This window comes from Triticum urartu, chromosome 7A (genome assembly GCF_056163025.1).
Source record: "Triticum urartu cultivar PI428250 chromosome 7A, HENAU_Tu73, whole genome shotgun sequence".
NCBI lineage: Eukaryota > Viridiplantae > Streptophyta > Magnoliopsida > Poales > Poaceae > Triticum > Triticum urartu.
This window is the reverse complement of record NC_141879.1, coordinates 745,205,200-745,219,392: the sequence shown is the minus strand read 5'-3', so window position 1 is coordinate 745,219,392 and position 14,193 is coordinate 745,205,200.

Below are 14,193 nucleotides of genomic sequence, written 5' to 3'. Positions count from 1 at the left end.
TTAATACTTCTTTTGTAGTTGTGGATGCTTGCAATAGGAGTTAATCATAAGTAGGATGCTTGCCCAAGTAAGGACAACACCCAAGCACCGGTCCACCCACATATCAAATTATGAAAGTACCGAACGGGAATCATATGAGCGTGATGAAAACTAACTTGATGATAATTCCCATGTGTTCTCGGGAGCACTTTTCTCTATATAAGAGTTTGTCCAGGCTTGTCCTTTGCTACAAAAAGGATTGGGCCATCTTGCTGCACTTTATTTACACTTGTTACTTGTTACCCGTTACAAATTACCTTATCATAAAACTATCTGTTACCTATAATTTCAGTGCTTGCAGAGAATACCTTGCTGAAAACCACTTGTCATTTCCTTCTGCTCCTCGTTGGGTTCGACACTCTTACTTATCGAAAGGACTACGATAGATCCCCTATACTTGTGGGTCATCATGTTGCCCCGTCGGGCCGCAGCGCCACTGCCCCGTGGTTCTCCCCGTGGCTACATCGACTCGCGCATCGCCCATTCGGGCCATAGTGTCGCGACACGCGGTCCACGCCGCTGCCCCGAGGCCGTTCCCGACGTCGTCCGGGCCCGCCTACTACCGCTGTGTCGCCCCTTCGGGCCGGAGCGCCGCCCCCCAATGTCCACTCTGTCGTCCCCATGCATCGACTTCCCGTGGTATGGGCCGAGCAGCCTCCCTTGGCATGGGAACGCCATCGTCTGCGCTGGTCTTCGTCATGCTGTCAGGTTTCTCGCGTACTTCGAGCACCGCCGCGATGCTCCTAACCTAGCTGTCGTTGTTGTCAAGCCGCCACCACCGCTCTTCTTCAGCTGTCGCCACTGCTACCCCCATAGCCGCTGCCGCCGCCCATCCACCCCCTTCGCCTTCGTCTAGCAACAACCCGTCGCCAGCGTCGCCATCATCTTCCCCGACCACTTCGTCTACTCCGAGCACCATTGGTGACATCGGCCCCGTGCCGATTGATGCCACAACCGTTGTCGAGTCTCCTTCTGTGCTGACCCCTCTGACTCCTCGACATGGCATACAACTTGTGTAGGTCCCTCGTCTACGCATACCCGGTGCTGGCAACACCGATGCGTGCCATCGTCCATGACATGTCCCCCAACCTGGCAAGCATGGTGTGGTTCTTCGTCAACTTCGTCTTCGTCCGTCTACGCATGCTCTGTGCTGGCAACACCGATGCGTGCCTTCGTCCACGATGTGTCCCCGTGCATGGCAAACCCGGCGCGAAGCGCGTGATACATCTCCAACGTATCTATAATTTTTGATTGCTCCATGCTATATTATCTACTGTTTTGGGCAATATTGGGATTTATTATCCACTTTTATATTATTTTTGGGACTAACCTATTAACCGGAGGCCCAGCCCAAATTTGTTCCTATTTTAGTGTTTTGAAGAAAAGGAATATCAGACGGAGTCGAAACGGAACGAAATCAACTGGAGAAGTTATTTTTGGAAGAAAACACGCCTGATGGACTTGGACCCCACGTCAGAAGATACGGGAGCTGCCCACGAGGGTGGGGGGCGCGCCCACCACCCTAGGGCACACCCCCTGTCTCTTGGAGCCCCCGTGGCTCCCCTGACGTGCTTCTTCTGCCTATATAACTCCATATACCCTAAAACTTCCAGAACGCACGATAGATCAGGAGTTCCGCCGCCAGAAGCCTCCGTAGCCACCAAAAGTCAATCTAGACCCGTTCCGGCACCCTGCCGGAGGGGGCGATCCTTCTCCGGTGGCCATCTTCATCATCCCGGTGCTCTCCCTGACGAGGAGGGAGTAGTTCTCCCTTGGGGCTGAGGGTATGTACCAGTAGCTATGTGTTTGATCTCTCTCTCTCTCTCTCTCGTGTTCTTGAGATGATATGATCTTGATGTATCGCGAGCTTTGTTATTATAGTTGGATCTTATGTTTCTCCTCCCCCTCTTCTCTCTTGTAATGAATTGAGTTTTCCCCTTGAAGTAATCTTATCGGATTGAGTCTTTAAAGACTTGAGAACACTTGATGTACGTTTTGCCATGGATATCTATGCTGACAATGGGATACCGCGTGCCACTTGATGTATGTTTTGGTGACCAACTTGCGGGTTCATGAACCTATGCATAGGGGTTGGCACACGTTTTCGTCGTGATTCTCCGGTAGAACTTTGGGGCACTCTTTGAGGTCCTTTGTGTTGGTTGAATAGATGAATCTGAGATTGCGTGATGCATATCGTATAATCATACCCACGGATACTTGAGGTGACGTTGGAGTATTTAGGTGACATTAGGGTTTTGATAGATTTGTGTCTTAAGGTGTTATTCTAGTACGAACTCTAGGGCTGTTTGTGACACTTATAGGAATAGCCCAACGGATTGATTGGAAAGAATAACTTTGACGTGGTTTCGTACCCTACCATAATCTCTTCGTTCGTTCTCCGCTATTAGTGACTTTGAAGTGACTCTTTGTTGCATGTTGAGGGATAGTTTTATGATCCAATTATGTTAGTATTGTTGAGGGAACTTACACTAGTGAAAGTACGAACCCTAGGCCTTATTTCCACACATTGCAATACCGTTTACGCTCACTTTTATCACTTGCTACCTTGCTGTTTTTATTATTTCAGATTACAAAAACTATTATCTACTATCCATATACCACTTGTATCATCATCTCTTCGCCGAACTAGTGCACCTATACAATTTACCATTGTATTGGGTGTGTTGGGGACACAAGAGACTCTTTGTTATTTGGTTGCAGGGTTGCTTGAGAGAGACCATCTTCATCCTACGCCTCCTAAGGATTGATAAACCTTAGGTCATCCACTTGCGGGAAATTTTCTACTGTCCTACAAACCTGTGCACTTGCAGGCCCAACAACGTCTACAGGAAGAAGGTTGTGTAGTACACATCAAGCTCTTTTCTGGCGCCGTTGCTAGGGAGGTGAGTGCTTTAAGGTATATCTTTAGATCTTGCAATTGAGTCTTTTAGTTTCTTGTTTTATCACTAGTTTAGTTTATAAAAGAAAACTACAAAAAATGGAATTGAGTTTGTCTCATACGCTTCATCTTTTTAATATCTTTCGTGGGTATGATGGAAAGGATAATTGTGCTCAAGTTCTAGAAGAAGAGATCTCTAAAATGTTTTGCACTAAATATTTGAATGATGAGCATGATTGCAATGTTGTTAGTATGAATTCTTTGAATATCCATGATGCTAATGATGATTGCACTAGTTATGATGAAAATGCCTCCTATAAACATGTCAATTTTTGTGGAGTAGGCTGGGTTTGCAAGTACACACAAAATAGGGAAGATGGATATTGCAAGAGGCATAAGTACTTAGAAACTAAATTGTTGCAAGAAGAGCTAGATGAATGTGCTTAAAATTTAAGATATCTTACCCATACTTGCGAACTTTGCAACGAACATGGTCACTTAAATATCAAATGCAAATTGTTTCATGACCGTATCGTGTCCAAAAATTGTGATGACTTGATTTCCCTTGGACATTATAATGAACTTAGTTTGCTCTTGGGTTATGAAGAAACAAACGTATAACTGAGGGTATTCCAAAATTTAATCTTGATAAACTTCTTGGTTTTGATGTAGAGAAGATTTATATGTATTGTGCGGTGAATTGCATTGAAAATCCTTATATTGCCAATTACATAAAGAAAAGAAAACAAATAGGAGATGAAGAGAATACTAATGAAAGGGAAGAGACTTCCCAATATCCTCCTATTATTTCTTATGATGAATTAGGTAACGAGGAGGAGCCTCCTATTCAACCAATCTCCTTAATAAGGAGCTCCAAAAAGAGGATTGAACCCACACATGATGTGGTGAAGAAGAAGAAAAGAAAAAGGAAGAGAGGTAAAAAGATGTCTCTCCCAAATAATGCTGCCCCTATTACTATTGTGCCTCATGAAAATATAATTGTGGAAGATAATGATACTTCTTATGATCTTGAAAATCTTTTTGGTACTTGCTATAAAGAATATAATAATTGCTATACTATCGGTGCTATCTATACTATTAATGATGAGAGTGATTATGCTTATGATATGAAAAGGCCCAAGCTTGGGGAAGCTATGTTTGATGAGGATGACTTATTTGAGAATATATTTGCTGCAATTAATGTTTGTCCCAAGCTTGGGGAAGCTATGATTAATGAAGATGATATTTTTAGTCTCCCAAGTTTTGATATGCAAGTTTATAATGATGATAGCATGCCTCCTACTTATGATGATTATTGTGATGATACTTATGCTATAAAAAGTAGTGATTATATTTATAAAACTTGTCATGATTATGGTTACCCCTTTTATGAACATTACTCTTTTAATGTGGAAACAATTTATAGTATTCAAGTCTCTTATGATACTCCCACTATCCCGAATGAGAAGAATTTTGCTTATGTGGAGAGTAGTAAATTTTCTATGCTTGTAGATCATGAAAAGAATGATTTAGGTGCTGGTTATATTTTTGAATTCATTCATGATGCTACTAAAAATTATTATGAGGGAGGAACATATGCTTGTAGGAATTGCAATAATATCAAGTTTCCTCTCTATGTGCTTAAAATTTTGATGTTATGCTTGTTTTACCTTCCTATGCAAGTTGATTCTTGTTCCCACAAGTTGTTTTCTCACAAAATCCCTATGCATAGTAAGTATGTTAGACTTAAATGTGCTAGTCATATTCTTCATGATGCTCTCTTTATGTTACAATTCTTATCCTTTATGTGAGCACCATTGAAATCATCATGCCTAGCTAGGGGCATTAAACGATAGCGCTTGTTGGGAGGAAACCCAATTTTATTTTAGGTCCTTGCTTTTTTTCCTGTTTAATAATAAATAATCCATCTAGCCTCTGTTTAGATGTGGTGTTATGCTTTTAATTAGTTTTTGTGCCAAGTAGAACCTTTGGGAAAACTTGGGGAAAGTCTTGTTGATCATGCTGTAAAAAACAGAAACTTTAGCGCTCACGAGAATTGCTGCCATTTTTATTTGGAGAGTTCTATTTAGTTAATTATTTTTTCAGATGATTAATAGATAAATTCCTCAGGTCCAGAAATTTATTTGAGAATTATATGAGTTCCAGAAGTATACGTTTGATCCAGATTACTACAGACTGTTCTGTTTTTGACAGATTCTATTTTTCATGTGTTGTTTACTTATTTTGATGAATTTATGGCTAGTAAAATAGTTTATAAACCACAGAGAAGTTGGAATACAGTAGGTTTAACACCAATATAAATAAATAATGAGTTCATTACAGTACCTTGAAGTGGTGATTTATTTTCTTATACTAATGGAGCTTACGAGTTTTCTGTTAAGTTTTGTGTTGTGAAGTTTTCAAGTTTTGGGTAAGGATTCGATGGACTATGGAATAAGGAGTGGCAAGAGCCTAAGCTTGGGGATGCCCGAGGCACCCCAAGGTAATATTCAAGGATAGCCAGGAGCCTAAGCTTGGGGATGCCCCGGAAGGCATCCCCTCCTTCGTCTTCGTTCATCGGTAACTTTGCTTGGAGCTATATTTTTATTCGCCACATGATATGTGCTTTGCTTGGAGTGTCAATTTACTTTGTTAGGATCTACTTGCTGTTATTTAGAACAATGTTTTGCATCTTTTATTTCAATAAAGTGGCATTGATAGTCTTTACTATGCCTATGTTACAAGTATACATGTTGCTGTTTGAAAACAGAAAGTTTACCGCTGTTGCAATAATTCCCTAGAAAAGTCAGAACGTGATAAAATGTTGAAACCTTTTGAATATTAAGCTCTGATAAATTTACTACAGTGGGAATTTTATTTCATAATTTTTGGATCTAGGGAAGTATGGATGTTGCAGCATTCTTTATAGACTATCCTGTTTAGGTAGATTGCTGTTATGTTTGCATTGTTTGCATATGTTTGCTTCTTTAATGATTCTATTTGAGGATAGGACTATTAAATATGCAGAGGCATTTAGTATTCAATGTTGAATAATAATTTTACTGATTTTCTACAGTAGAGTATGATAAGGTTTTGGCAATGGTTTATACTAACTTATCTCACGAGTTCTTGTTGAGTTTTGTGTGGATGAAGCTTTTGAGATTTAGGGAGACCATGATATGAGAGGAATTAAGGAGACACAAAAGCTAAAGCTCGGGGATGCCCAAGGCACCCTAAGATAATATTTCAAGAAGTCTCAAGCATCTAAGCTTGGGGATGCCCCGGTTGGCATCCCACCTTTCTTCTTCAACAATTATCGGTTAGTTTCGGTTGATCCTAAGTTTTTGCTTCTTCACATGATGTTTGCTATTATTAGAATGTCATTTTATTTTGCTTTGCTTGCTGTTTGAATAGAATACCAAGATCTGAAATTACTAAATGTTAGAGAGTCTTCACATAGTTGCATCATTATTCAACTACTCATTGATCTTCACTTATATCTTTCGGAGTAGTTTGTCATTTGCTCTAGTGCTTCACTTATATATTTTAGAGCACGGTGGAGGTTTCATTTTATAGAAATAGATGAACTCTCATGCTTCACTTATATTATTTTGAGAGTCTTAAATAGCATGGAAATTTGCTTAAAATCCTAATATGCTAGGTATTCAAGAATAATAAAATTCTCTTATGAGTGTGTTGAATACTAGGAGAAGTTTGATACTTGATAATTGTTTTGAGATATGGAGATGGTGTTATTAGAGTCATGCTAGTTGATTAGTTGTGAATTTAAAAAATACTTGTGTTAAAGTTTGTGATTCCCGTAGCATGCACGTATGGTGAACCGTTATGTGACGAAGTTGGAGCATGATTTATTTATTGATTGTCTTCCTTATGAGTGGCGGTCGGGGACGAGCGATGGACTTTTCCTACCAATCTATCCCCCTAGGAGCATGCGCGTAGTACTTTGCTTTGATAACTTGTAGATTTTTGCAATAAGTATATGAGTTCTTTATGACTAATGTTGAGTCCATGGATTATACGCACTCTCACCCTTCCACCTTTGCTAGCCTCTCTAGTACCGCGCAACTTTCGCCAGTACCATAAACCCACCATATACCTTCCTCAAAACAGCCACCATACCTACCTATTATGGCATTTCCATAGCCATTCCGAGATATATTTCCATGCAACTTTCCACCGTTCCGTTTATTATGACACACATTCGTCATTGTCATATTGCTTAGCATGATCATGTAGTTGACATAGTATTTGTGGCAAAGCCACCGTTCCTAAGTCTTTCATACATGTCACTCATGCATCATTGCACATCCCGGTACACCGCCGGAGGCATTCATATAGAGTCATACTTTGTTCTAGTATCGAGTTGTAATCATTGAGTTGTAAATAAATAGAAGTGTGCTGATCATCATTAATAGAGCATTGTCCCAAATAAAAGAAATAAAAAAAGAAAGCCCAAATAAAAAAAGGAAGGCCAAATAAAAAAAGAGAAAGGCCATAAAAAGGCCAAATAAAAAAATAAAAAAAATAAAAGGGACAATGCTACTATCCTTTTACCACACTTGTGCTTCAAAGTAGCACAATGATCTTCATATAGAGAGTCTCATATGTTGTCACTTTCATATACTAGTGGGAATATTTCATTATAGAACTTGGCGTGTATATTCCAATGATGGGCTTCCTCAAAATGCCCTAGGTCTTCGTGAGCAAGCGAGTTGGATGCACACCCACTAGTTTCTTTTGTTGAGCTTTCATACATTTATAGCTCTAGTGTATCCGTTGCATGGCAATCCCTACTCACTCACATTGATATCTATTGGTGGGCATCCCCATAGCCCGTTGATACGCCTAGTTGATGTGAGACTATCTTCTCCCTTTTTGTCTTCTCCACAACCACCATTCTATTCCACCTATAGTGCTATATCCATGGCTCACGCTCATGCATTGCGTGAAGATTGAAAAAGTTTGAGAACATCAAAAGTATGAAACAATTGTTGGCTTGTCATCGGGGTTGTGCATGATTTAAATACTTTGTGTGGTGAAGATGGAGCATAGCCAGACTATATGATTTTGTATGGATAGCTTTCTTTAGCCATGTTATTTTGAGAAGACATAATTGCTTTGTTAGTATGCTTGAAGTATTATTATTTCTATGTCACTATAACTTTTGTCTTGAATCTTATGGATCTGAATATTCTTGCCACAGTTAAGAAGAATTACATTAAAATTATGCCAACTAGCATTCCACATCAAAAATTATCTTTTTTATCATTTACCTACTCGAGGACGAGCAGGAATTAAGCTTGGGGATGCTTGATACGTCTCCAACGTATCTATAAATTTTTATTGCTCCATGCTATATTATCTACTGTTTTGGGAAATATTAGGCTTTATTATCCACTTTTATATTATTTTTGGGACTAACCTATTAACCGGAGGCCCAGCCCAGATTTGTTGTTTTATGCCTATTTTAGTGTTTTGAAGAAAAGGAATATCAGACGGAGTCGAAACGGAACGAAATCAACTGGAGAAGTTATTTTTGGAAGGAAACACACCTAATGGACTTGGACCCCACGTCAGAAGATACGGGAGCTGCCCACGAGGGTGGGGGGCGCGCCCACGGCCCTAGGGCGCGCCCCCCTGTCTCGTGGGGCCCTCGTGGCTCCCCTGACGTGCTTCTTCTGCCTATATAACTCCATATACCCTAAAACTTCCAGAACGCACGATAGGTCGGGAGTTCCGCCGCCAGAAGTCTCCGTAGCCACCAAAAGTCAATCTAGACCCGTTCCGGCACCCTGCCGGAGGGGGCGATCCTTCTCCGGTGGCCATCTTCATCATCCCGGTGCTCTCCCTGACGAGGAGGGAGTAGTTCTCCCTTGGGGCTGAGGGTATGTACCAGTAGCTATGTGTTTGATCTCTCTCTCTCTCTCTCTCTCGTGTTCTTGAGATGATATGATCTTGATGTATCGCGAGCTTTGTTATTATAGTTGGATCTTATGTTTCTCCTCCCCCTCTTCTCTCTTGTAATGAATTGAGTTTTCCCCTTGAAGTAATCTTATCGGATTGAGTCTTTAAAGACTTTGAGAACACTTGATGTACGTTTTGCCATGGATATCTATGCTGACAATGGGATACCGCGTGCCACTTGATGTATGTTTTGGTGACCAACTTGCGGGTTCATGAACCTATGCATAGGGGTTGGCACACGTTTTCGTCGTGATTCTCCGGTAGAACTTTGGGGCACTCTTTGAGGTCCTTTGTGTTGGTTGAATAGATGAATCTGAGATTGCGTGATGCATATCGTATAATCATACCCACGGATACTTGAGGTGACATTGGACTATCTAGGTGACATTAGGGTTTTGATTGATTTATGTCTTAAGGTGTTATTCCAGTACGAACTCTTAGGGCTGTTTGTGACACTTATAGGAATAGCCCAACGGATTGATTGGAAAGAATAACTTTGAGGTGGTTTCGTACCCTACCATAATCTCTTCATTCGTTCTCCGCTATTACTGACTTTGAAGTGACTCTTTGTTGCATGTTGAGGGATAGTTTTATGATCCAATTATGTTAGTATTGTTGAGGGAACTTACGCTAGCGAAAGTATGAACCCTAGGCCTTATTTCCACACATTGCAATACCGCTTACGCTCACTTTTATCACTTGCTACCTTGCTGTTTTTATTATTTCAGATTACAAAAATTATTATCTACTATCCATATACCACTCGTATCACCATCTCTTCGCCGAACTAGTGCACCTATACAATTTACCATTGTATTGGGTGTGTTGGGGACACAAGAGACTCTTTGTTATTTGGTTGCAGGGTTGCTTGAGAGAGACCATCTTCATCCTATGCCTCCTATGGATTGATAAACCTTAGGTCATCCACTTGAGAGAAATTTGCTACTATCCTACAAACCTGTGCACTTGCAGGCCCAACAACGTCTACAAGAAGAAGGTTGTGTAGTAGACATCAGCGCGGTCAACAATGTCCTCTTCCCGGCGCACCACTACTTCGACACCATTGCGCCCATGACTAACTCGGCACCGCCTTGCGCCCGCCGCTGCATGGCGACTTTCTCGACACCGGCTACCCCGACTCGACATCGACCACGTCTACACCACCCTATGCTCTCGGCTACATCGACATCGACACAAAGGGCTACCGCCTTGCTTGAGAAACCTCGTTGGTTACCACTCCAGCCACAACTTGCACAATGCATCGACCGTTACGACCATGGGTGTGTATGTGGGGGGGGGGGGGGGGGGACGGGATGTCCGTCGGCGTACCTTCGGATTCTTCTCCAGTCTCACCATCTGCGTCGCTACGGTTATGACTACGGGGGATGTTGAGTATTATGATTATTAGGAATTATAGGATAGACTTGGATTTGTTCCTGCCTTGTCTTGTACTCCAAATTGACCATGTACTCCTATGTCCACGATTCTCAAGAAATAAACATCAATTCCGCCAATCCCTCTCTATCCCTTCTACAAACATGCCCAAACTGGAAAATCTCGGCCGTTCATATCTAAATTTAATGGTTGGTACAATTTTATCTATTTGGACGAACGTGGTTGTTCTATTTTCCCTCCGTATTTTGCTTTTAGTATAGATATTAGATAGATAGATAGATCATGTGGAGAACATGATTGCAAATAAATTCTATGGTAATTTTATTCTTTTGCCAAACCAAATACTCAGCAATGATGATCTTATTTCCCAGGCATTATTTATTTGTTGGGACAAGTAAATATGCTTGTAAGCCTCAAGGCTGGAAAATTAAGGAGTAGATAAAGGAGGGGATGTCATCGCCAATAATATGTCTTCTGAAGATGACGTTTTTTTACACTCTTTCTTGCACTCATCCATAGTTACGTAGCATATTCCATCTACAGTACAACAGACGCACGCATCAGGATTGGTGCATCGATGCTTAGGCAAATAAGCACATAGCCCATTTGGTAAATTGATCTTGTCGCTATCTGTGTCAGCCCTGATTCGGCCTATGGAATAACAAATGAACAATTAACTGTTAAGCGATTATATATTTTAGAGTAGAATAAATAAACGTACAACAGATTAAAAATAACCAAAAGAAAAAGGCTTCCTTCACTAGTTGTAGTACTAACCTTATACTTCCAGGGCAACTGAAAAAGATTAAGGTTGCATAACACGACTTACATTGAGCAATAGTAGCACAGCATACGAGATGTAGAGACAGTAGGGCTAGTGCAACGATGCCAATCGTGTACTTGTCCATACCCCACCCGATACAACACTAGGATGCCGATAACTTGGGTTGTTGATGGGAAATATTTGGTAGCAATCAACACAAGACACCCCTCGTACATATATAGAGAGAGGATGAGAGAAGAGATCCAGTGCTATAACTTACCATGATCCACTGCAGTAAACATCCATAAAATTGAAATTATTTAGTATCTTTTTAGACTATGAAGGCTCATTCAAGGACATCCCCTAGCACATAAATCAAGGAAGATTATTTTTCTCCTTTTTTAGAAATGTTTCCAAAATTTGGTTGCAAAATAAATACGAATGCAGGTAATTAGGAAGATATTGTTTGTCGGAATCATCACCTACTCTATACTTCTATACTACTTATAAAAGAGCAAACATTATTTTCTCTAAGTGCACCCCACAAAACATACGCAGATACATTACCATCGCATGATTAGTCCTACTAAACTCAATCTAACGGCTAGCCTTAGCCTAATCTGTTCTCTGCGTGCACTTAGCAATTTATATTGACTGGCCGTACTCCACCGCGGAGAAAAATATGAAAGTCCACGCCTGGTTAATTAGGAAACTATAATCACAGACACATTCTATTAAAAAACTAATCACGGGCGCATCTAATTATTAGGAAACTAATCACAAACGCATCATATTATTAGGAAACTAATCACGGACACATCTTATTATCAGAAAAATAATCACGCATCCTATTAGGAAATCAATCACAAACGCATCTAATTATTAGGAAACTAATCACGGACACATCCTATTAGATAACTAATCATGAACGCATCTAATTATTAGGGAACTAATCGCGAGCGCATCCTATCGTCTCCTATCAGGAAATCGCGATCGCGAGTCGCCTGCCGTCACCAGCCCACCACCCACGCGAGACAGAGTAGGAGACACGCGAGGAGGAGCTGCGGCTTCCTCCGAACACACACACGTGTCGTCGCCGCTTTCTTCTTCTGCCTGGAGGCCAGGCCATTTTTCTACTGACTGCAACGACTCCGTCCACGTCCTGGCATGCTCTCCGGAAACCATCGGCGTCCGCGTCGACTTCAGCTCCGTCCACAACTCCCACGCTGACAACCACCCACCGCCGACACCCTTCAAGTGAGGGCAATGCTGAGTATCCTGGACCAGTATAAGCGGGCCAAACAAATCGAGTGGGGGCATTTGCCCCCACAGCCATGCATGTAGATTCGCCTGGTCCCAACCATCGGCGTCCCCAGGGCGGCGCAGATCTCGGCCACTGTGCAGCAGGTGAAGCTAATCACGGCCCCATCTCACTCGCCTGAAGCCACCGCCGACTCCCTCAGCTCTGACGCGTGTTGCTCCGTTGGACACGCTTGTCCAGTACTCATGCGTGGACGACGTCGTCCAAAGACATCCTACCTTTGTCGGACGCTGGAACTCCCCACGCCCGGTGCGTCGAGGCCGCCGCCTCAAAGCTAGAAGATTGATTCACCTGCGTCGACAACGCCGCCCAGCTGGTGAGAGGACATGGTCGCCACGGCCGCTCGCAAGTCTGAACAACGAAGACGCTCGCCTTCACGCGAACGCGCTGCACGCACGCACTAATCAGGTAAGTACCGAGTGTTGTTTTTACTGTCATCGCTACCTCGCCGGTGGTGACACATCTACCAGTACAGGAACCAGAGATGAGACAATGAGAAACAGAGGCGCGCCGGAGCATACACAGTTGGGTTTCAGGCAACCAATGCCTTTTTTCTTTCTTTATTTTTTCACTGATTTTCGCGTACCTGCAACAGACATCCCTGTTTTTTTAAGTACCGACTACCGGTTATTACATGCCCAACTCACGACTACATAGTGAACTCACAGACAAATTCGCTGAACCAAGACCTTATTTGCAGTCATGAAATTACGTTTCACTGAAAAAAACCCCAGAAGTTTGCATAAGTTTTAGTGAAAGAAAAAAAAACTAAAGTTCGCATAAGTTTTATTAAAAAACCTGAAGTTTGCATAAGTGTATTTGTTTGTCCAGCAAATACATGGCAATTGCAATTTTACATGAGCATTTTCATACCGTTCTTATCTACAGTTGAGTTAACATGTTTTCTTGATTGAAAACTTGGACCACATACAGTTGAGTTGAGTTAACGAGTTGGGAATACGAGATTGTGTATTTTATTGGGAAATTTCAAATTTATGAATAAATTATCTTATATTAAGTTTAGTATAATGTGTTAATCAAAATAGACATGTGTTGCACGTGCACACTTATTAGTTCAAATAGACGTACGTTGCACGTGCACACTTATTAGTATGTTTATATTTCCGAAATGTAATTCCCCAATATATGCTGCCTTGTGTATGTTGTTGTACTATTTTGGTAATAAGCTACGATTAATTATGCCTATTTTTGAAAGAGATATTAAATTAATAAAGGCGGTCAAAGATAAAATTAACCCAAAACGGTAGTATTTTAGTCTAGAAAATAATGGTTTATGGGCCCTACACACGGCAAAGAGAAAAAGTTAGATTTTTGGTTTCTCTCAGGGTCAAGAGTAAAGAACTACTCAAGAGTGGAACTACAATCCGGGAGCAAGCAAGCCTGTAGTTTGTCAGGGACTCCGTCAGGTCTCCTTTTAGTTTGGGAAACGTTTGCCATCTACACGCTGGCCGATATTTCGGCCGGCGAGGCGTTGGCGCTTGGGCCCGCACAGCTGCTTCTTCGGCGCGACCACACTCCCGCCCACGGATGGCTGGCGAGTGAGGGCGGCCGGGGGCGGCGAGCGCGGCGGCTGGCGTTACGGGCGCGGGTGGTCGGGAGTGATGAGCGCGGGCGGCGCCATGGTTTGCAAGTCAGGCAAGGACAGGGCGGCGATGCCCCTAGCAAAGGACGGCAAGCGCGCCGGCCGGCGTGACGAGCGCGGGTGGTCAGGGGTGACGAGCGCAGGCGGCGCCATGGTCTGCGAGTCCGGCGAGGACGGGGCGGCGGTGC